This window comes from Coturnix japonica, chromosome 3, assembly GCF_001577835.2.
Source record: "Coturnix japonica isolate 7356 chromosome 3, Coturnix japonica 2.1, whole genome shotgun sequence".
Classification (NCBI taxonomy): Eukaryota; Metazoa; Chordata; class Aves; order Galliformes; family Phasianidae; genus Coturnix; species Coturnix japonica.
This window is the reverse complement of record NC_029518.1, coordinates 24,957,288-24,980,484: the sequence shown is the minus strand read 5'-3', so window position 1 is coordinate 24,980,484 and position 23,197 is coordinate 24,957,288. Positions and strand designations below refer to the sequence as shown.

At 41.2% G+C, this 23,197-nt stretch overlaps 1 long non-coding RNA gene across 1 annotated transcript in view; it reads right to left on the bottom strand.

The window, feature by feature from the left end:
* Positions 1-1,549: 1,549 nt before the first annotated feature.
* LOC107311134 overlaps positions 1,550-23,197 on the bottom strand; it is a 72,377-nt gene continuing 50,729 nt past the window's right edge. The window contains exons 2-3 of the long non-coding RNA XR_001553887.2: positions 9,496-9,602; positions 1,550-1,959 (exon numbers count right to left, since the gene is read on the bottom strand). This is a non-coding gene — a long non-coding RNA (uncharacterized LOC107311134). The remainder of the gene's footprint in view (positions 1,960-9,495; positions 9,603-23,197) is intronic.

The window sequence follows — 23,197 nt, the reverse complement described above, 5'->3', positions numbered from 1 at the left end:
ATTATGAATCCAAGCCAGATTCTGTCTCAGATAACACCAATTATGCATTAATTGTACCACAAAATTATCACTGAATCTGTTACAAATATCCAAAGTTCAAACCCTTTCTGAAGCTGTATCTGGTATCCCCTTCTTTGTGGCTGTGACGGTTTAGTGTCAGAAGTTTCCATTTCACACTCTTGTTCCAAAAGGCTTCATTTAAAGACCAAGATAAAAACACATGTATTATCCACAACTGAATAACAGCTTTCAGCAGCCGTAGTGACGGATAGCATGCCTGTTTTTTACATGAATTGTAAATGTTTGGCTCAACTCCAGGTCTTCAATAAAAATCTTTACTGAGAGAGAAGCAACAGAATTTCACAGCCAGCTCCTTAATGAAGATATCTAAATGCAGAACCAATGTCCCTGCTTAGGCATCCCATTAAATGGTTTCATTTTCAGAAAAGCAGATCACACTGGATCAGATTTTGTCTCAATAGATTCTGAAAATGACTGCTTCTGACATGCCTTGTAAAGATGTTTTATGGTTTTATTCATCTATTCATTGCTTTCATTGGGAGCAATTCACATCAACATTTTGCAAGAGAAAATCTAACCAATGTAGTCTGAAAAAAAAATCACCTTTTTATGTGACTGTTTATCAGCAACATTATCTCAGATTTTAGTTATTCCATAACAGTAATACTCATTCCATAGGGAAGTTATGATCTTTAGTTCCTTGAAAATAGTACGAGTCTGTTTTTCATATTTTGAACCACAGTGAATTCCTTTTCATTCCTTTAATAATAGGCGAGCTCCGTGCTTACCATCCCAACTGTGCGTTGCTTTTCTTATCTATGATTGGTTAATATGCGAATGACTACTCATCATAAGTGTACACTAATGCTTGTTTTAGCTTGAGATTGCCATTATTTCCCTTGATAAAGCTAGGAGAAATAAGGTTAACTGGCCAATATCTTACCCACAAATAATCTTGAATTAAAAAAAAAAAGGCTATGTAAATGTGTTAAAATGTCTTAAATGTGTAAAAACAGAGCCGTGGAGGAGAAAGTAACAGCAACACACTATGTAAATTATTCCTTTGTGGAGAGTTTTCAAAACTCGCTACCTTGAAGAATATCCCACCTGAGCCCTACCTTCAAAAAAACTGAGGTAAACGGACACAAGAATAAAGTGCATAAGAAAAAAAAAAGAATTCATATCCAGCACATGATTACACCAGCAATGTGCATTAGAAAAGTGGCCATTTCTTACTGTTCATGCTTTCCTTAACAAATTATATAAACTGAGGACAGATAAACCCAGCATTATCCCCAGAAGAGCAGCAAGTAAGGAAATTACAAGATAATGAAATCCAGAGTTAAAAGTAAACAACACAAGGACAGATAGGTATGTGTTCTTTGCTTACTGTCTATGAGACTGCGGGGTATTATTGATTACATAGTCTCATAGTACTGGGCTGGGAAAATGAAATGAGTCAGCAGAGAACAGAGTCAGAGCATAGCTACCCTGAGCAGCCTGTGCATTCTTACTGAGAGGCATCCCAGCAGGAGATTTTCCCCATGTAGTTTCTCTTTCTAGCTTTCTAAAGCAAAATTCTCAGAAGAATGTATAAAAAGGTGCCAGGACATGGAGGTTTGTACAGCCATTCGTTCCAACAGTTAGTTTGGGGTTGATGAAAACCCAACAGTTTATCCAGTTTTCCTGACTAAATAGGGCAGTCTAATAAAAGCTATTACTTGTCCTACCTGTCTGGCCTCTGTTGTACCTGCATGTCCTTCCACAGTATATCTCCAGTGAAAGGTGCTGTCCCTTGCACTCTGAAGCATGGGCTGGACAAAAAAGGGCATGATTCTGCTGCTGGTGATGATTTTGAAGCAGCAGGCTGAATTGCCTGAGGGCAGGAACTGTCATGTTCTTCGCAGTCTATAACTAACTCCTTTCTTTTCTGATGTGCTGCAGAGAAAACATACAGAAAAATATCCTTGTGCATTTGGTGTGGAAGAGAGGGATCGGGGAATTTCTCCTTGAGTAGAGCATCAGTCCTCATTCACTCTCTGCCTTTTGACTTTTTATGCCATGTCAGTGATGTCAGAAAATAAACAATATTTATTTTTTTTAAACCAGAAATGCTGTATCTGCTGAGCTGTTAATCTAAGGCTAGAGAGATGCTCAGGCTTTCATAAATGTAGCTTGTAGGCTCCCAGGATCCTGGTCTCTATAACAATCTGAAAGGATGCTATGGCAAGCTGGGGATCAGCCTCTTTTCCTATGTAACTAGCAATAGGATTAGAGGGAATCACCTCAAGTTGTGCTAGGTGATGTTCAGGTTGCATATTAGGAAAATTTATTTTTGAAACAGTGGTCAGGCACTGCAATGGGCTGCCCAGGGAGACGATGGAGTTCACTGTCCCTGGAGGTGTTCAAGAAATGTTTAGATATACTAAAGGACCTGGTTAAGTTGGGAAATATTGGTAGGTGGACAGCTGGACATGATGATCTTTGAGGTCTTCTCCAGCCTCGGTGCTTCTATGATTCTATTCTAAAAGCAATAAGCAAGAGGAAGATGGAGACTTACAAAATGCAGCTGTCCATCTTTTAAGCAGCTCCAGATATGAAAGATCATGAAAAGAAACCAAAGACAGTGAATGTATCTCAACTGTCTTATGTACAGAGAAACACTGGGAATCTACTTCAAATTATTACCCTCTGTAATTCAGAAAGCAAAGAGATATTCCAAAGAGTCCACGGAAAATCACTTTCTTGTGATATTGTACAAACAACACTGGTGCAAATACCTGATGTGTTATGATTATGATCTTCAGTGTAAAAGCTGATTTTATCATAATTTTCTCCCGTATATGCGTCAATCATTGTACATTGCCTGCATTTATATCATTGAACTGAGGATAGAAATCACGACAAATAAGAAGGAATATCCTACTGCATGAGATTAAAGGAACCCAAATTAAAATTTAAAAAATCATCATGTTATCTTAGATTCTCCAATTCAGGTTCAGGAGAACAAAAAGAAAACAAACCCCAACACAGAAGAATCTAAGATGCTTCCTGTCCAAAAAGGAGAGAACAGTGTTATGGTTAAAAATGGGTTGCATCCAATTAGAACAACAGAATTGTCATGACAAGAACAACTGGCATTTCCTCTGGGAGCTGTCTGGTGGCTGGCAGTTTTTCAAGGAGGTACCTTGTTTAACAGTGTATGTTACAAGCAGTCCTGAGAGTAGAGGAGAGACTGCAAGAAAACCAAAGGATTTGATAACCTATATTCAGGATACCTTGGGTACTGTTCAGAAAACACTCTAATGCTGCCTGATGTAATAATACATGTTTGCTCCACTGGTTACAATACAAGACATCCATGGATCCAACCAAATGATCACTACTCAACGTTTTTATATCCTACTGCATTTCTCTAATTCAGTTCATTCTCTTCTTCATAGAGAGAGGGCAATAAAATAAAACAAAACAGAGAATGTAAGAATTGCTACTACAAGTCAATTCCAGGTAATTTTTTCTAGGATTGTTTAACACTGTTGAAACCCTTTGTAACACCTAGTGATGCGTTCATAGTGAACGAAGATATTCAGATGTGGAAATGATCATGCTTGTTACAGAAGAATTTCAAGAAACTGATAATTTAACTGAGGCCACACTGGGTTCAGTAGTTACAGGAGAAAATGGCAGCAACTGAAGAGGGAAAGATAAGATCAGACGAAAGGAGAAAAAGTAGAGAAAGTGACAACAGTGCTGAAAAGATGTCAGTGGGCTTTCTGATATCTATTACCTCCAAACTGCATCTCCCTGAGACACTCTGTGGCTCTCCCAACTAGAGATTTCTTTATAGAACAATTTTAGCCTGGAACCGTCTTAGGTGGAAAAGGCTTAAATATCAAACTTTCTAATAAAAAAAAAAAAAAAAGGCAAGCAAATTTTTCAACAGCATCAGCCTCACCTCTTAGTTTATTCTAGGTTCTTCTTGGTTTTCAATCCCCTAACTTTTTTGTCTGAGTTTCTATAGTATCTGTGGTGTTTCTTTAGCAATTGATTTTGCAGCTGAATAAATATGTTGGTTGATTGTACACTGGGGAAGATCAGATCAAGCATCACCCAGCAGAAGTCACTGCAGATGCCTCCACTGGCACAAAGATTTCCCTCTTGCACCTGCATTTTTCTTGATTCTTTCAGAGCTGGACCTTCATATAGAAGAAGCATTGATTGATAGACTTAAGCTAAATAAGTATCTCTGGGCATAGTAATCAGTCCTTGACTCATTCTGAATGTACTGTGACTGCATAATAAGCTGGCACGGAAAAAACATCTGCAGCTTCTGGGCCCCCTTCTAGACAACTGAATCCTATGAATGCTGATCTCCTATGACATCTGAATTCAAAACAGGTGGTTAAACAACTCCTATTCTTTGTTTGTCTTTATATTTTAGTGGGACTTCTTTGTGAGTTTTTGGTGTGGTTTTTTTTCACTTATACAAAATTCTGTTAAGTTATATGCTAGAGATTCCCATGTTTTGGTTAGGCAATATAGCTGTTACAGTCAGTCAGCTCCTTTCTCCTCCTCTGGTTACAAAGGCAAAAGAGGCAGTGTTACATTTCTATAATCCTTTCATCAGAGACATGCACTTAAGAAAAGGACCAAAAGGTGGGGGTGGGGGGGGAATAAAAGAAAAAAGGAAAAGGAAAAAAGGGGAAAAAAAGAAAAGGCTAAGCAGAATATTTTGTGTGTGTTATGCCATTATTTCAGGCGTCAAAACTTCATGGATTTCATCCGTACTGCACAGAGTTTGATAACATATCAGTGTTAGTTAGGGGCTCCCTATGGGCTCTTCTTTCTTCCTTGAGCTTGATGCTCAGAAAAGCCCATGGCACTGAAGAAGCTGGCACCATTTCATATGGTCTGCACCTCAGCTGTCAGTGTTACAGTAGGTTTTAGGGCTAGTATTTAAAAAAAAATAAACAAACAAAAAACTGGGGAAACAGGCTCACTAATTTGGATTCTTGTCCTGTATTTTCCTGGTACACTGAAACTGAGATTTGTTTTGGCATAGTTCTGTTCTGGTTCATAGTGTGACTCTTTCAAGAAACTATTGAATAAATATTAAATATATTTTTCTGATTATTTATTTTCTTCCTTTCACACATTCTTATAACTATTCATGGGCCTGCTCAGGTTATTCACTTGTTTGTTAATGACTAAATGTAGACGGATAGGCTTCATCCGAAGGCTCTGTGTGACAGGCCAGTACATTCTCCTCCCCTCTCTATTCCTGCTCATCTTTCATGCTTAAAAACTTTCAGTGCTAAATCTTTCCACATTCTGCCTTAGTAACTCAAGGTTGTTTTGAAAGCTGCTGGCAATTCTGCCATCATCTCTCAGCTCTTCCCTTTTGCATCACCCAGCAGAGATGATCTATAATAGTGAATGTAATTAGAAACCACTCCTGGGCAGTGTGAGGTTGCAGGGTTTTGTTCTTTTGGGTTTTTTTTAGCTCTGGAAATCTCACATTTACTTGTGTTCAAGAATAGAAGCTGATCTACTTCACTATAGAATAACAGAATTATATAAAATTACAATTCATCTGTATTTATATATGTGTGTGTGCGTGTGGCTTCAAAGACATGTAATGCATGTATACATACATTATACATCTTTGAAATCACGCATTTAAATAATTGCATTTATATGTATATATGCATGCACATAAATATAAATATTTGAATGTATTTGTGTCACTTTATCTTCCACCACATATACATACAGTTTTATTTGTATTTAAGGCAGCAGAAAGCAGAGAAGTTTCTGCAATTTTGGGCCAGCCTTGATCCTAATGAACTTTTTTTGAAACTGTAAGTAATTTCCTTCTACATTTTAGAGGTTTGTGGTGATTTATTTGTTTGCTTGCTGTACCTCAGGCTGTTCTTTAGCCAGCTTGCTCTTGCCTGGCATTAAATATTTGGTGAAATTTGTGTTGAAACACAGCAGTTGGTTTACCCAGGCACGGGAATTAGCAAAGTTGTGAGGAACCCCCCCACTAGGCTGGGGGTCCCCACCCCACAGGAGTGAGAACAAGGTTATCAAGGAGCTAGATGCTGCCTGTTACCAACACTCAAGAGGGACTCGGGCAGATTGGACAGATGACTTGTAAGTAGCACACTTTTCATCAGATTTGTCCAACAGGGAACATTAGACATACATACATACAGGACTGCAACATAACCATTTGGTGCACTGCCAAGTGTGCACATTCTGTGCAGACAGAGATGTGTACTTTGAGTGACACCTCATTTAAATGGGACATTTCTCCACTGCTCTCAGACATTTCAAGGTGTGACCAGTATCTCCTGCAATCTTTTAAGGTTCTTGTCTGTTCCACTCACTTTTCTTCTCTCTCAGAGATAACGGCAAAACCCTCAAACACAATTACTCTGATAGATGATATGAGCTATATACTTCCAGTTTGAAGTCTGTAATCAGAAAGTATACAATATTGAACTCAGATGCTGCATCTTTACAAAACTTGCTCTTCTATAGATCTGAGGGCAACCGTATATCAGAGGAGGATGCCCTCACATGTTTTGCCATATCCATCCACAGAGGTTTTCAAGAGTGAGCTGCACAAAGCACTGAGCAACCTGTTGACAAGGTGAAAGCTGTCCCTGCTTTGAACTGGAGATCTCCTATGGCTCCTTCCAATGTGGCTTGTCCTCTAATCCTGTGATACTGCACAATATTTCTAGTCGGTAGGTTGAAGGAGTGAAGCATCTTAGCCTTTGGTAGCCATGCTGGCAGATTGTTCTCTGCAGCTTGAGCACCAAAAATAAAAGATCTGGTAGATGACTAGGTATGCAGTGAGGAGGAAAGGCAAGTGAATTTTGAGACAGTAGCTCTATATAATACAAGCCAAATATCATTGTCTTATTAATCAGCTGAATTCAATCTGATAGGGAATTGTGGCTTTACCTCTTTGCCTTTCAAACCTGAAAGACCAAGGATTGTCACAAATGCACACCTATCTGTAAAGAAAAGAAAAGCAGGAGTCTGGCTCATGGCAGACATTACTCAAGGTGTGTGATTTAAAGAGAAATCTGCAATGCGCTCTTTCTCACCACTACTAAACTAGGGAAATCCAAGCCTAGCATTCACAACAAACAAGGTTCCTGTTTGGAAAACAGATACATAAATAACTGAGATTTGAGAACTATTAAATTATAGGACCTAATCTCTACCTGAACACTGGAACTAGTATTTTTCTCAAATGTGTCACCTAAGCTGATCCTCTAGGAGGAAAACTGTCGTGACATAGTGGCCTCTGTGGAATCAAAAGCCAAATTCAGAGAAGATTACAGCAGGAGCATGCAGAAATGACTAAAAATGGAGACAGTGAAAACTGGAAAATATAGAGAAAGACAACTGCCCATATCATGACGCACAAGAAGCATTGATACATAACATTGCAAGTGCTGTAAGCAGTGGTGCTTTTGTTTTTTTTCATGCAGGAGCATTGTGTAAACTCTACTTCCAGCCTGCCATGCTCCTCCTGCACTCTGGTGCAGGTATCCAGGGACCTGTATTTTCCAAAAGTAGGCAGATGTCTCCTATGTCCTTCTAAGGATATCCCATAGGGAATGGTAGAGGCAATATTGCTATGAAGTTCACAGGTGAGACAAAAAAATTGCAGTGGAGGCTGACCTAAAATCTGTCTCCACCAGAAAAGGAATCTTATCTGAATCTGACACCAGCTGTACTACAATATTGCAGGAAAAGAAGCAATAACAAGAAGATATGTGCATGAAAGCTGAGTCCCAAAAGAAGAGATTTTAACTAGGCATACAGTGCACGATGAAAGCAATTCACTAAACAAAGACGTTCCAGAGATGCAGAGACTAGGACTATTAATCTGCAGTATTGGCTAGCTGAGGGCTAAACATGAAGCCTTTAGGGATGAAGACTAGAATAAAAGAGATCTGAAGAGAGGATATGGCAGTACTTCACCCTATAATAATCCCACCATCTTGTGAAGAATAAGGTGAATTAAGAATTCAGCAATTCCCTATAAAGAGACTGCAAAACCATCCTTGCAAATAGGGCTGAAATTCCACTCTGAAATGGATGGAAACATAAATGAGTTGATTCAGAACATGACAACTCCTTTTATTCTTAGCACACAAAGAACTTCGTTCAGAGATCTGTAAATGTATTTGAGGGGAGGCGATCAATCTGTGTCATGGAGGACTCAGTGTGTAGGTACTTTCTAATGACTTCTGGAAGATGCTATAGATTTCATGGTTTGGCTCTACCTGTTGGCTCTGAACTAAAACAACAGAGCTGATTTTTTTTTTTTCACTTCCACGCTTTCTGGTTGGTGTCAGAGCATCTGCTGTGTTCACATCTGTAATGTTGCTTGAAACAACACCTTTTGGGATTTGTGTGCTGTCACTGTCTGTTGGTTTCTTGAAGAAAACAAAAAATATCTGTAAATAACAATGGCTAAGATTATTTTGGTATTTTGGACACTATTTGTTTGCTTGTTTCCATTGGGCGGGAATGAAGACAAAAGAAGGTGCTCTGATGCTGTGTTTGAATGCAGCTTTTTGGCTCAGCTGTCTATATCAAATCCGTATAGGGATTCTCACATGCATAGTGATGCTCTAATTTGAACATATTAAAGAGGAAGAGTAGAGAATGAAATGCAAGTGCAAATTCCTGACTTGTATGACTCCAAATCTCAGGAATACTTGAATCAGAGGTTTGGGTTTGTTTGGTTTTTTTTTTTTTGGTTTTTTTTTTTTAATTCATCCCTAGATACTTGGCTTGAATACAGGCTGAGCACTGAAGCACTATGTAGCAAAAAACAATGAAGAACACTATGGAAAGATCTGTTACTTGGGACATCCCAAAATCTTGACATAGAACTAGGTGCTTTCTCAAGTGTTCAAGCCAGCTCCTAGTTCCCAAGGACTCACAGGAGCTACAGTCTTGCTGATAGCTCTCAGAAAAGTCTGGTCTCCAGCTGTATCATGAAGCAGCAAGATTGAGCCTATCCACTTTGCACAGTGTTTGAAGTGTTCCCAAGCAGCCCTGGCTCATGAAAGTCCAACATACCTACCACCTCTTTTAGCCAGGAACATACTCCCAGGAAGATCGGAAGACTACAGAGCAAGTGAGTTAAGCAGTAATAAGCTGATCCCTCCTAACATGGCATCTACTTTCCCAGTGTTCATTTCATTTGTTACTAAGGATGCGTAAGAGTAAAGGACTATCAAATTATTCATAGTGCCACAGATGAAATCTCCATTCAAAGAGAAGTTGTCATGTAACTAAGTCAGGGAATGGTTTGAGCACTTTCTAACGACAGGTAACTCTTGATGTAATGCCTGTTGTATACAAAGCAGAGAAAGAAAAGATTGGAAGCACCGTGGAAATAGGTTCTTATCTTGAATCATAGGTGATTAGTTTTACCTTATCTTATGTAGCTCAAGTAGTCATGAAGTATCTGTCCTTTATCAAAGTCTGAGCTTTCCTGAGTGTCCTTCTGCAATGAAGTCCCACTGGACAGCTGTACGCTCCTGAAACAAATAGTCACGTCAGAATTTTTGTCTTCTTTTATTATCACTGAGCAACTTGTTGTGCTTATATTACTTACTATTGTTGAATGAGCCAGTGACCTGAAAATACAGAATGCTCTCTAATATGTATAAAACAGAATACATAATAGGTTACTACTGTCCTTATGCTACTAACATTTGCACTGCTAGCAACGGGATTCTAAATCAATGGATTTTTTACATCAGTAAAACAGAACCTTCTGTTCATCCCAAAGATTACTCAGCTTCTGTAAAAGAGGAAGCCATCACTTTTCAAAACATGCAGTGGTTTGGGACAGAGAGACTTTTGGTACCCTCTGTTAAAATGAACCTAATATCCAGAGAATACGTAACACCTGGCAGCTACAAAATCATTTTTTTTCTATGAGATTACCTATTCTAGACCCCTAGATGGAGATCTTTATGGATTTAAATGTTTTTATTCAACAAACTAAGGCTGCTAATGTTTGGTCATATACTGGTTACAGTCTGGAACATAAGGAAGTAGTTTTCCTCCAGGAAAGTGTATATGTGGGTACTATTTTCTTCTTTGCCTCTTAAACAAACACCGTTGCTATTTTTAGGGAGCAGCACAATAACAGACTAGATGGATCATTAGATAAGGCAATGGCTTGGTCAGTGGGTAAGCGGACAAATGTTTGTGGAGAGTTTGCAAAATGTAACTATGTAATGGTTTTTCATAATATCTACACAGCCCATCCATTTCCAGACTCATTTTTAGTTTTGCAAACATACAATCACGTTGAAAATGGTTTTTAGAGCCTCAAGAAATATTTTCTTATGCACTTCACAGTACTGTCTTTGCAAATGCAAAGCACAGTGTGCTGTGCTGCATTTATGCACTTCAGGTTTGATAGATGAGGGATGCTAATGGAATATAAGCTATTAAATTAAAAACTTTCATATTAGGGATGCCAATGGTGTTTGCTGTACCTAGGAATGTGGGATGGCACTTGCAAATTTTCTCTGCTTTTTAATATGATGTAATCTGCACATTCTTATATGACATTTTTTAAAGAATGGTAAATGTACAATTTTAATCAGGGGGTGTTCCAGATCCACAATAAATTCTGCATTATTTTTGCATTAAGCAGGTTCATTGTGCAGCCTGCAGAAACTGCCAAATGACAGCGCTTTGCACAGAAGCTTTAAACCTTATTCTTAGCTCCCCACCTATGCAAATAGTACTATATTTGCACATAGTTTGTTTCATTGGATACTTTGCTCTTGTCCTGCAATAAGGACTGAGCCAAAAATGCTGTCAATGTCTGAACCTACCTATATGCAGGTGTGTGAGTAACAGATTTCTGCTCCAACATTGTCTCCCCACATTCCTTACCAAACTAGTGACATCAGGTGTAAATGACTCTCTGCAGCAACAAGTATTTATTTAATCCCTCTACTCTGCTCTAGTGAGACCCCACCTGGTCTACTGCATCCAGTTTCGGAAACCATGGCACAAGAAGGACATGGAGTTGTTGGAGCAAGTTCAGAATAGGGACAAGATGACCAGAGGGTTGGAGCACCTCCCCAGTGAGGACAGGCTGAGAGCTGGAGCTCTTCAGCCTGGAGAAGAGAGGTATCTGAGAAAACCTTGTAATGTCCTTCCAGTACCTGAAGGGGGCCTACAGGAAAGCTGGAGAGGGACTTTTTATAAGGTCTTGTGATGAGCAGATCTGAGTCAGAACCTCAGCCCGTGAAAACCAGACCAGCTTCAGCCTTGGTGGTCAGATGCTGTTTGGGATAAGAAATAGTATAAGAGATAGGACCTATGACTGACATGGCAAATCACAGCCTCCAGGTTTGCCACCATATGAGGTATCACTTATTTGCATCTCATCTGGAAGGAGATAAAAGGGAAGAAGAGAGTAGGTGGGGCTGCATCCTCTCTCTCTCTCTCTTTTTTTTCTTTTTTTTTTTTTTTTGCCAAGGCTCTGAGTTCCCTCTCTACAGCTTTCTTGGCCTACAGTTTGCTAATCAGATTGTAGCTTGCTTGCTGCTTGCCCACCAGAAGTCAAAGAAAGGGAAGTAATTAGTAGGATCTCTTACAGTAAGGATTTTGCAAAGGATGGTGAGGACCAAGCAGGTAGGGGATGTTGGCTCTGCAAAAGGCTCCACAGATCATATTGCCAAGGACTCCAGATAGGAAAGGGAGGGAAACATGTTAGCAGTGTGATGTAGCTTTGGGCACTTGTTCATCCAGCTGTCAGCAGGGAGGGTAATGCAGTTCAGCACAGCTAACTGCAAGATTAATGGAACTGTTCAAATATTTAATCCTATAAAGGTATTACATGAAATGCTGACAGTAGCCTGCATGTTTTTCATCTTGCCAGCAACGCATGTGTGTGTGTTTGCATGGGCTTCAACCTGAGGCCAGGGTAGGAAGGGAAAAAGAAGAAATCTCCCACAGTTTTTAATGAATAAACATGGTCACAGCTTCATTTTTTTTTTTTTTAAATGGAGCTGGAGTAAAGCATGACCAGCTGTGATGTGAGCAATGGGGAGTCTGGGAAAGAGAGAAAGAGATATATAGCTCTCTTTCTCCCCTCTCTCATTATCATTATTTTTTTTTAGATCGCCTAGTCCAACCATCAGCCCATGCATGTGGCCGCTCTAGACCATGCCAACCAGTACCACAGCTACCCTTTCTTGAAAGCCTCCAAGGATGGTGACTCTACCACCTTCCTCAGCAGCCTGTTCCAGTACCTCACCACTCTTTTGGATAAGGTATCCCCTTATCTTCCTCTTCTCCAGACTGAACAATCCCAGTCCCCTCCGCCGCTCCCCTAAGACTCTGGACCCCTCACAGCTTTGTTGCCCTTCTCTGGACACGCTCCAGTACCCTTCTTGTAATGAGGGACCCCAAAACTGAACACATCTTCTAAGGCAGAAGATTTTCAAGTGAAATGTAGCTGATTGTAGCCCTCCCATACGTACCGCATGCTTTCAGGGATAGGCTGGCCCAAAGCATCCAGTCCATTTCCCAGAAGGACACTGATTTAGTCACCAGGCTACCATGGCTTTCGGATCACTCCTGAGCAATTAGCTGTGCTGTTATTATTTGCAAAGTGGCCTGGTCTTGCTTTGGACTTCGCTTCACTGCTTTTCCAGTTACCAACACAATTTACTGAATTTATTCAAATCCCACGTGCTTTACACAGCAGAGTTTTAGGATGGCACTTCTCAGACATCCAAGACTATCATTTATATCCTGTATAGAGCAAAGGCCTCCAAGAAATGGGAAACTGCTTCTGGTGGTGAGAAGCATCTGAGGCATAAGGGGTTTCCATCCTGAATGACTCCAGTGAGCATGCTGGTTCTCTTCATAGCTCCACTTAATAGATAAATCCACAGGACTATGATGTATTCAACAGCCCTTAACTCACAGCAGGTATCCAGTGTTATGGTTTTGCAATTTGGTTGGTGTTGGTATTCCACATCAGAACACCATGCTTCATAATGGGAGTAAAGGGGACAAGTTTTTTTTTGTGAACTGCCTTAATGAGCATGTGGGGAGGGGCACCGGAAGGGAAGTGAGGAAGGGGACGGCGTTGCTGGACCGGCTCCCTGCGAGGAGACAACGTGGTCAGAGCTTCCTGCCTTCCACAGCTCCATCGGTGAGATTTGGACTTGGTATTCTCTTTGTTGAAACTCTCTTGTTGTTGTTTAGTGTTATTAGGTTATTAAACTGCCATTCGTTCTCAGATCACCTTTTTCTCCCTTATTTTTTGTTTAGACCTTAATCGCAATCTCCCTTCCCTTCCCCTCTTCTGAAACGCACGTGGCCGGGCCGGGCCGCGCCGCACTCTGCCGTACCCTGCCGCTAGAGAAAAGGGGGGGAGGGGGCTTTTGTTCCTGCTGCCCCGGGTTTTGTGCCCCTGTCCCGGAGTGAGCTCTAGAGAGAACTCCGTGACATCCAGCCAGAAAGCTCTGGTGCAAAATCCAGATGAGAACTTCACGTAGCACATGCACAGTACGACCATACAAGCACAGAAGCCCTTTGCTCTGGATTTAAAGCAGTCCAGAAAATTCAAGATGTGGTTCAGTTTATCTTTTTCCCTACAGAAAAATCTCTGGCCAAATGGAGAAGCCAGCCATGTCAGGTAACATTCATAGGAAGATGGAATTATATTCCCCCTCCACTTACTGTGTTATCTCAGCCGTATTCCCCACAGAAAGTGAGTAGGACAGAAAAGAGCTGGGCAAATGTTCCTGGGGAATGAGGAGAGCACACAATTATTCAGGTTCCAAGGGGCCGCTGCTGATGGCTGCTGCAATCCCTGCTCTTGACAGGACAGCTTCAAAGCAGGATGCTCACAGCCTTGTCCACTTGGATTTTGGATGTCTCTGGTGGCACAGATCTCACAGACCCTCAGGAAACTCTCTTCCATCACTGCTCTTTGTACAGGGATAAACACCTAGTACTGTGTTAGGGGTGAGAGAAGCAGAGCTTCCTGAAGGCAACGGAGATGCACCTGGAGCCACAGAGAAAAAAGGCAATCCAGGGTGGATATAGGAAGAGTAACAACACCCAAGGTCTTGTACAGACAAAGAGAGGGTTACTGCTGGGTGGGGAAATGCCATTTGGAAAACACATTAGTCATCTTCTTTATGTAAGTCCAATAAATCAGTGTGAACCCAAACAGGCAGGCAATCAGAAAGCTGCAGAAACCTCAGCAAAGGGCAGGGCAATGACAGCTGATAGCTCTTTAAATAATAATAGTGTTTTTCCCAGGGGACTCCCATTTCATATCACTGCTGTCTGCAGCATGCAAAAGATAAGGTTCCCTATGCCCCACAGATGGCTCCAATTTCCCAAATAATTGATAGCTGCAGCTCTCCTTGGAGAAATGAAAAGGAGCATTATAATGGCTGTGTTTTTCACTTGGCACAAAGCTGGGCTGGTTTGCGCCCCAGCATAGGCAGCATTGACTGCACTGAAGCAACAGAGAAGGGGAGGACTGACAACCCAACTGGGTCCTGAATCTCCCAGCCAACAGCCCAGGCCTGCACCTAAGAATAGCTACATAAATAGCTCAGGCAGAATGACTGTGAATAACAGGAATCTTGATTTACTTCAAGGAAAGTAATGTATGGACTCCTCATGCTGTATTTCACACCTGCAGTCAAAGTGTCTTCAGAAGAAATGAGAAAAGATGTGGAAGGAGGCGTAGGGTGAAAACCAACTTAACATGAATATACAAGAACATCTTTTTCTCCAACAGTAAAGAAGACTTCCAATCAAAGNAGGGAGAGAGAGAGAGAGAAAAAAAAAAAATCACTATATCTTCAAGTTTCTCTGCACATTATGATGAGTGTGGCAGCAGGAAGATATTCCCATTCTGGAACTACAAATTCAAAACCTAAAGGGACTGCAATGACAAGAACAGGCACAGACTGTTCTCAGAAGAGGGATGTCTCTGTTTTTGTGTTGCAGAAGTATGGGGTGTGTAAGCCACAGCATTTAAGCATGTGAACAAGGACAGGTCCTGTACAATGGCTACAGAAGGAAGACGAGGACAGTCAATTTCAGCAGCAGCAGGGCTGTGTAAAAAAGCTGTCTCCCATTTATTTCTGCTGCCTTCAACACTTCCACATGTCCACAGACTAAAAGGAAAAAAAAAAAATAAGTCTTGCTAAACCCACATCTTTGCCAAACTAGATGGTTTCATTCCACTTTTGTGTTGGAAAGGTAAAGTAGGTAGGGAACAAAGATAATAGCTTCCATTAGATCACTGTCTTTCTCTCACTGAAGGAGAGGGAGTACCTTTATGCTGAATTTTCATCTGTTGCTGTCTTCAGATCTCAGAATTTGGAGCCGTTCTTCAATGATTCCCTGAACAACACCATCTCCTTCCAGTTACACTCTCACTATTGACACCATCACAGTGTAGCTGCTGCGCCCTGGTGCTGAGACTGTGATCCTACAACTCTGGAAGAAGGATGTTTATTAACCAACCCAAGAAGGAACTCACACAGGTAGCAGGTGACACCAGCAGTGGGTCTTGTATTAGTGCTGGGCACAGAGGTTGGCAGGTAACATCAGCCCACACTTGTGCTTGTCTGTGTTACACAATCCAGCAGCCTAGATTTTCCTAGATGGAAAGTAGCAATAAAATCCCATGGAGAAATTTCTGCAGAATTTGGAGGGATGATGAGCAGAAAGGAATGTTTCTCTGACCCTCTATCACCTTGATGCTGCTTTGATGCTGCTGGATACAATTTGCCGACTGGAAACTGAAAGGTCACTCTAACCCTCTACTCCTTTACAAAAAAAGAACAAGATGCACCCAAGTGCTCTCTCATGTTTCCATTTCTCTGCTCTTCTCTGGAAACAGCAAAAATAGATGTTTTATTTCTCAGCTGAAACCACTTGAGCAATATAATTTAAATGGCTCAGACTGTTGCAAAACATCTTAAAATCATAGAGTGGTTTGAGTTGGAAGGGACACTAAGGCCCAGTTTCAACCCCCTGCTGTGGGTAGGGCTGCTCCCCACCAGCTCAGGCTGCGCAGGGTCCCATCCAACCTAGCCTTGACACCTCTAGGAATGGGGCACCCACAGCTTCTATGAGCAACCTATTCCAGGGCCTCACCTCCCTCTGAGGAAAGAATTTCCACCTAATATCTAGCAATGGGAAGAATTATGTTGAGAGAGGCATAGACAAGATACAAAAGACAACACAGTGGAGACCAAAGTGTGCTTATATTTAACACTGTAACTGAGTGTTAAGGACGTGGGGAGTTTTAGTGAAAGGAAGTAAGAAGCCTCAAAAAGCCTCTTTTCGCTCTTTTCTTTCTTTCTTTGTAACTTAAGTTTTCTTCTTATGTTGTCTCTGTGTTAGAAGGAATGCCCTTGCTCCACTGAATCCAGGTTGGCTTGCTCACCTGCAGAGCAGCACTGTTGGCTGCAGCTTCACTCACAGCATCCCAGCTTCAGTTCTGAAACACTGGCTAGCCAGAAGCTACATAAAGGTGCTGATCCTCTTTCTAAAATGTCTCTGCAGTTCAGGTGCTCCAAACAGGCAGTGAGAAATATATAGAAACACCAGAAGATAGAGCTTTTCAGGCCTTTTGAAGCAATGTGACATTGATAATATTGTCTGCATGCTTAATCCCCCTGAAATCCCCTGGCTGAAAGACAGCCATGGCAGGTGTGTATGGGTGGTGAAGGAGCTCCACAGAGTGCTTAGAAAGAAAATGCTTGAGGGGAAAAAAAAAGTTTGGAAAGAATAGAACTGGAGCAGGGAAAGAAAAAGACAGCTTCAAACACACAGATCTGGTTTTATAGCATGGCATAACTAGAAGGAAAAAAATCCAATGGCCCTGGAAGCATTTCCCCATCAGATACTGCACCCAAAAGGAGCACAGGCTGATTGCAGCAAGCAGAGACCCAGCTCACGTTCAAACCATTTTAGCCCTGCATAAAACTAGGACTGCTTGCTGGTTGCCCAAACGTGCTTTGTAGAGGACTTCTTATCCCAAGGGGGAAGAAGTGAATGGCTGGATGGGCAGAGAAACAAGAGGTGAGGCTGATCCTTGGTCCAGGAACTGATTGCTGTGACACTTGCCTCCAGCAGGAAAACAAGCTGAGCTCTCCAGAAAAGTATATAACTGGCTCTGTCTGGGAGGAGATTGTATGGTTTGGATATGGCAATCACTATATCTTCCATAGTAGAAACATTTATATATGAGAAAGATAATTTACTTCAACAATCAGTAAAAATAATGAAGGAAAAAGAGAGCTCTTTGAATTCAACATTTTAGAGACTGAAACAAAGTAATTGTCCTTGTTTTCCAAGGGCTGAGCCACACAATGAAGTTAAAGCAGTGGAAAACTATTTGACCACTTATAGGACTACTCATTCACACAGTGTGCAGAACAATCCCCAGAGAGCCTTGTCATGTCGCCTCAGATTATGAAGGATATGAGCTTAGCTCCACTGGATCAGTAAGCAAAGCAAGAAACAGAAGGCTCAATCAGGTTTGTTGAAAGAGGGGAAAAAAAAATCCTGCTTTCTATTATACGTGTTCCTCAAGTGGAGAGGCAGAAGTAGGAAGCAATAATAGCTCAAGGAGGAATGCAGGGTAGTGAATAGCAAAATGAAATCCAAATCAACAGGAGAGATTCTCCTGGGGTAAGTTGACTTAGGGGACAAAAGTTTTCTTACAGCACATTGCTGAAGCTATATAGGTTTTGTGGTCTGCACCCCAGTGGAGCTGGGCCACAGGGCCAGCCAGCAAAGAGAGAGCGTTCATGGCTGGGATAATGACAGCTTAAGAACATAATCAGCTCTGCAGAAAGTACTTTTTTTCTGTAATGCCAGTGAAAACTACCATATAAGTAGAGCTGGCCAGAAAATTTTTGATTAAGCATTTTTACTGAAGTGCTGCATTTTGCCAAAGTTGAAACATTTCATGGAAGCACTAGTTAAAGCTAAGGGTTTCTTTTGGCAGGAAGATCTCTGAGAGGCAGGCTGGAACCTCCTGTCAGGCCAGAAAATAAACCGTAGTAGAAAAGGGAAAACAAAAAGAACTCCATAAGCTTTTCCAATTTGAAAAGAAGCATTCCTACACAATAGTTGATACAGTCTATAGTGGAAGAAGTATTCACAGGGCTTTGTTTTCACCCAAAGAAGAAAAAAAATGTTATTTCTGAGTCACTGAAGGCCACCTCAGAACAGCACTCTCCATCTCTAGCTGTCTTTACATGCAGGTCCATGTGCAACTTGAACCAAGTACTTTGAACCAAGCACTTTGCCAGTGCAAAACTCCATTTCTCAGTAATTGGAATGCTGGTGGGGATAACTGAGCTGTTGTAAATTATGAGAATAAGAACCTCATGCAGATACATGCAGGAGTAACAGTTTCTGAAGAAAGAAAACATACAGAGCACGAGAAATTTGGGGCTGAACTTGAGCACAGCCTTTGTTCACAAATACCACCTGCTGACAATGTTAGCAGAAAAGGATACCAGCCATAGCAACAACAAGAGATCCTGCAAAACCTACTACACAGTGGTGTCCGGAGGCTATGCTTGCTGACTATCCTCTAATCCTGGCCCTTTTCACTACTCTAGTCTCATCTTCCAGCACAGTTGCAATTTCTCCTTCATCCTCACCATTTCTCCCTCTTCTTGACTATTTGCTATGACTCCCCCCTTTAGTTCACTTTATTTTCCTTCGCATTTCATGTAGTATAACTTTATTTCCCTGAGTTTGACACAAACATTTACAGCAACCTTGAGTAAAAAGACAGGATGAGATTCATCAGTGGGAAAACATAATGCTAGAAATCATTTAAGGTTACTTTGGAAAGGAATCTTTCTTCCCTTATTTTATTACACAACAGAGTTTGTTATTCCAAGGATCAAACAAACACAAAGGTTGTATGAACATGCAATTTGTAGAGATTCCATATATAAAGACAGATTCCCCTATTGGTAACTACTCCTAGAATTCTTTTTTGTTGGCTTGGACCCTAAGTCCAACAGGCATGAATAGAATAAGTCAAACTTCTGCCAGTATCACCTTTTGTTTAAGAGATAAAACTTAGACCTTCCTCTTCAATTCAGTCTCATTCTGCAATATATGAGTGTTGAAGGATCTAGGGGATACAGTCATGGCAATGATTTGAGAGGACTACTCTTTTTAGAAATCAGTTCCTTTCTGCATGAAGAAACAAATCTAAACCATGGTAAATCAGCACTGCAGGAAGATTAGGACCCAGGTGCTCCCAAAGATGATCAAAGCCCACTTATTAGCACCAGCAGCACAACCCTAGTACATGTGAAAAGGAAAAAGGAAACTGCTTAGTAACTGAAGTTACGTACTGACAGGAACATGCTCTATTTCTGTCTGGCTTTAATAAAACTATACCCAAATGTTCCACCCCAAAGAGTGAAGAGGGTCTTTTTAGGTTGCTTTCCACAATCATCCCTCCTTCCTCTATTATCTTTTCTATATTCCCACCTTTGATGCCAGTCATGCTACCATCGTCATTCGTTCACACTGCCGCAGAAATACTTTACTCCTCTCTCTCTGCAGCAGCATCACTTCTTTCTCATCAGCACCATTGTCTCCCCTGCTTCCTCAGGGACCCTAACGTACTCTCTCTACCTGCCCATCTCAGCACAGTGGTCAGAGCTTTTTAAGAGAGCATTTATCCCCTGATAGCCCCACTATCATACAAACAACAATAATGTTTTTAATGGACTGCCTTGGATGGAGGGCAATTCAGATCCTGTAGAAGTGCCTTCAGCAGCCCCTCTTGAGCTGAAGGACTGAGCCTGCAGAGGTACTTACAATGGAAATGCTGTTAGAAAGGACCTGGCAAGAGACTCTTTTTGTAGCTAATAATAATAGTGCTAAGGAACTAAGGCAGGAAAGATATAAGTCATTAGGAATGAAGAGAGTTATTTAAGTAGAATAAGAAGATATTCTGGAGAACTCAGATTAGCAGGGGGGATGCTGATGAAAAAAAAAAATGCATCTACATGAATAGGCTTATGATTAAAAGCTGAATTAGTGAACATAGTTAAGAGGATTAAAGAGAAAACAAAATAAACTGAAGAGCTGAGACAGGACTAGGGGGACTCTAAGCAGACCAGCCTGCAGTGCTTGTTCTGCAGAGAGAGGGTGAAGAGGAGCAGGTGGAGCAGGGCATCTCTTCCTGACTTCTCCCATAGGCACACTCTGGCAGTAGTGAAGGCTGTGTCCAAAACACAGGGCCATCTGTTCTTAAGGGAATGCAACAGGTTCTGGAAATGGATTTCTGTCTTTGTAGGACCTGTTCATTTCCTCCTGCTGGAAGCTGCATCACCATGAATGGCATTTCAGTAAGGAATGAGGACAGCATTTTCAAACATGAGTGTTTGCATTAATTGCCACTCTTTTTCTGGACAGAGATTTGGACACTTGTTCTATTTGAGTGCGGATAAATAGCAGTCTGCATATAGTATAAGGCTGATCCAAAACTAATGCCTCCTACTTCATTATGTCAGCCCACAATGTCAGAGGCAGATGTTAGTAGTATGGCAATAGAGAGAGAACCTTCCCATCAATATTCCATTACATTCTGAGGTGGCCTCAAAATCACTGTCCATAACAGTCATTCAGTTAAAGGCTGTTCTTTCTGAAAACCACCCCTGGATCCCAGTCTCATGACACAGATCACTGATATCAGTTAATCTGTTTACACTTCAGCATTAGGACACAATGCATGACAGTGGCGAATGAAAGCTTAAGAGCTGGAAACCTCCAGCAGCACATCTGACAGCTGCCATGAAGCTGAGCTGCATGGAAAACACTGGCACAGCAGCTTCTGTCTCAGAAAAAAAGAAAAAAACTTCAGGATTTCTGCAGCTGGAAAATGTCACTACTACCAAAAGCTAATTATAAAGCTTTCACCAAGGGCACTGTCAGTACTGGGATTTTTTCATGCCAATCAGGATTTTTATTTTATTTTTCCCAAAAGTAAAATTGCTTTGGCCAGACCATTTTATTAATTATGATGAAATTCTGCTTAACCTGTTCTGCTGATAGAGACAAGAGTACTTCTCAAGAAAATAAGCACATTAGCATGGGAAGGAGTACAGGTGAAGAAGTAACTAATGTGCTTCACTTGGAAGACCATCACACTAGTGCATCATTGCAGACAAGGGTCCACTGCTGACACAGAGCTATTTCACGTTACACAATTTCAGGCTGGATATTAAGAAAAATTTCTTTCCGGAAGAGTGGTTAGGCATCACACCAAGCTGCCCAAGGAGATTTGGAGTCGCCATCCCTGGAGGCATTCAGTAAATGCAGAAATGTGGCACTAAGGGACACTGTCAGTGTGTATGGTGGGAATGGGTTGGAGTTAGATTAGATGATCTTACTGTTTTTTTTTTCCCAATGATTCTATTGATTCTAGCTTAATGATTCTATTCTATTTCTATGAAATTCCAAATTTTCTTACCTCTTTAGTACCACTAAATGTCCCTTGGCATATTTCCACAACGAATAATATTATTTGCATCAGATTTCCACAGAAAGAATTACATTATTTTCAAGCTAAGTTGTACAACCAATCCGCTAGATAATCTCTTATTTGCTTGGACAATTGAGCAGCATATGCTATTTAATTGTGGCTCAATTACTTAATTTGTGATTATAACCAATATGGGTTAATTGTGCAGCACCTGTAGCACAGGCTGCTTAGGACACCATACACACAACCTGCAAAGCCAAAAAAACTGTCTGGTGGGAGCTCTTTCTGGGTACACAGCTTGTAGGGAGACCTTCAAAGAATAAAAGAAACTGCTGAAATAGCAGATGTTTGTAATTCTCTGAGTGTGCTCTGTATTCTAACAAGATCAGAGCCTGTTTATTTGCTGAACTGATCCTTCGTATTCACCCAGTGCAATTAGGCTCCCATTTGTCTCACTTATGCACCATAAGCACTCCAAAGTAACAGGGTGAATAAACTCTAACCCTCCAACACAATTTGTTGTGGCAACTACTTTCAAACAGAAATCACATTCAAGAGCAAGAAAACTATATGACTTCTCTTTCAACTGATGAAGTAGAAGCAAACTTAGTTAAGCTTAAATTCTGACTCAGAATTGCCATCATCTCTGAGCTTGAAGCAGACATGCACACAACTGCAAGGGTACGTGAAGCACTATTAAACAATCTTCTTGAACTGCTAAAGTTCCCTCTCCTTTCCAAGGCCAGATCACTAATGCCAATTTCAATAAAGTTTATTGAGGAAAAAAAGAGATTCACACCACTACTGTCTGCATCAACTACTGACAAGTAATGTCAAGCAATAAAATTCATATGAAAACGGTTTCTTGTTAACTAGAGAAGAAAAAAAACAACAAACAGGTTTACAACTCACAGTTCCCTATCCCAATTAGGTATTATGCTACCCTGGAATCATAGAATCATTAAGGTTAGGAAAGACTGCTAAGATCACCTATTCCAACCCATGCCTGTGACCACTCTATACCATGTCACTCGGTATGATATCCATGTTTCTTAGAAAACCTCCACGGACAGTGACTCCATCACCTCCCTGGGCATCCTTCTCCAATGCCTTGCCACTTTCTGAGAAACTGCAAGGTCCACCTGTGCTCCAGACCCTTCACAGCTTCACTGCTCATCTCTGGACACACTCCAGTGCCTTGGTGTCTTTCTTGTAATGAGGGACCCAAAACTGAACACAGTACTTCAGGTGGGTCCTCACCAGAGCTGAGTGCAGGCAGACAATCACCTTCTCTGCTCCTGCTGGCTACACTATTTTTACACTATTACAAGCCTAGATGCCATTGGCCTTCTTGGCCACCTTTGCACACTGTTGGAGCATGTTCAGCCATGTGCTGACCAACACCCCCAGGTCCATTTCCTCTACAGAGTCTTCCAGCTACTCTGCCCCAAGGCTGTAGCATTGACTGAGGTTGTTGTGACCAAAGTGCAAGACCCAACACTTGGTCTTTGCAAACTATGTCCTATTGGCCTCAGCCCAGCTATCCAGCTATCAGCTGTCCAGATCCCCCTGTAGGGCCTTCCT